Here is a 1,806-nt window from a genome sequence, read left to right as displayed (position 1 = left end):
AAGGGCAGCGGGGAGGGAGTGCTGTCGGGGGTGGCCTTGGGGTGGCCGGGGGCTCGCTGGGCCTGCTCCTGCCAGCAGTAACCATGCTATTCCCGGGCTTGGGGGTGCAGGGTCCTGTCGGGCTGGCCCTCGCTACCCTGGAACATTCTTCTCTGTGCTAAGGTGAGCCAGAAGAAAGAAAGCCCCTTTTCGTCTCAGTTAAAATGGTGAGCGGAGGCCCTCCCTAGGGGCGCAGCGGGTCACAGCACAGCACTGGGAGGCTGAGGCCGCTTCCACATGAGTTCGATCTCCGCCTGCCCCGGAGGTGACCCCAGGGGGCGGCAGACCTCTCCTGACCGCCCGCTGCTCCCCTCAGCAGTGTGCTTCGTCGATCTGCCTATCCTGCTCCCCGCTCTGTCTCTGGTGAATCCTCTCACCCTCTGCATCTCTGGCCTGTAGCCCCGTTCTGTACGAATGAATAAATAAATCTTTAAATAAAATAAAATAAAATAAAATGATGAACAGAGTCCACACGTTTATCTTCCTGCTCCACCCCCAGTTTTACATGAAGAGAATAACCCAGAAGAGAAGAAATGCATTTTGCTCTGGAGGCCAGGAAAGTGCGTTTCAGCACCTGGCCAGACACCTCCCGGGGGTCCACAGAACGCTTCCCTGGAGATCAGCTAGAGCCTAGGGCATCGGCCTACATGTCCAGGCAAGGCCACAGCAGGTGCCATGGAACTTGCAGCCTGGCCTGTCCTGCAGACATGAGAGGGGCGTGGGGGCAGGCAGTGCTGGGCCCTCTCCCTGGGGGGCCTGGAGCCGGTGTTCAGAGCAGGGAGCCCGGGATGGAGTGTCCTCAGCCGCAGGAGGGGCACCCTGGCCCTGTGGGCGCGGTCCTCCCATTCCCCTCCCCGCCACACACTGCTAACAAGAGACTCAGCAGTGGCAGGCGTGGGCAGGGGTCCTGCCCGGGTTCCAGGAGTGTGGGATCTGTGAACGTGAACCCGGCATGGCAACGAGGCCAGGAAGGAGGTTTTCTGGTGGAACGTGCAGCTCTGCATCACAGGCGAAAGCCAGTGGAAACGGGAGATGTGATGCCCCGAAACCCCCGGGGCAAGGCTGTGGTTAGTGAGCAAACAAAGTAGAGTGGGTGAGTGAGTGAGCGACATGCAGAGGTAGATCCGTGACAGGGGTATGCGCCCGAGAGCCAAGGCTTCTGTGATCAGCGTGGAAATAGCAGCAAAGGTCAGCGACGTGGCGGAGGCACTTTTCCGTCATAGCTGACATTTCAGACCTTCTCAGTGTCAAATGCCGTCCATGATGTGCTTCTGACCGTCTGCATGCGTTACGGTCTCTGCGTGGGCCCCGTCCCCTTTTCCTTGGCTAGCCTTGTTAAAGGTTGACTACATTAAGGCTTCCAGAAATCGCCTACTTAAGAGAATCACTCGGACTTTCTGCTGAGCCTACAGATTTCGGGGCTTCTCCTCACACTAAATCAGGGCATGTGGGGGAACCTGGAAATGCAAAGCTCCCAATGCCAGTTGTCATCCTGTGGCCCTCTAAGCTGGGGGACTGGCAGAGTGTCGTGGTCTTCTCAGGTCGTTAACTTTAAGCTTTTTTTAATTCACAAATTTCTGCTTTTGTTTTCGTTATTTTTCCTTCAATGTTTTGCTTTTACTTCTTGCCCTCCTCTTCCAGAATATTTAGATAAATATTTTTCTTCTTTTTTTCCAAGTGATAAAAATATTTAAAACATAAAACATTTTTTTTTAAAGATTTATTTGTACATACAGAATTGGGGTACAAGCCAGAGGTTTAGGGGTG

This window comes from Condylura cristata, unplaced genomic scaffold, assembly GCF_000260355.1.
Source record: "Condylura cristata isolate star-nosed mole 26May11 unplaced genomic scaffold, ConCri1.0 scaffold00002, whole genome shotgun sequence".
Lineage (NCBI taxonomy): Eukaryota > Metazoa > Chordata > Mammalia > Eulipotyphla > Talpidae > Condylura > Condylura cristata.
The sequence above is the reverse complement of the archived record's forward strand: the minus strand, read 5'-3'. Positions refer to the sequence as shown.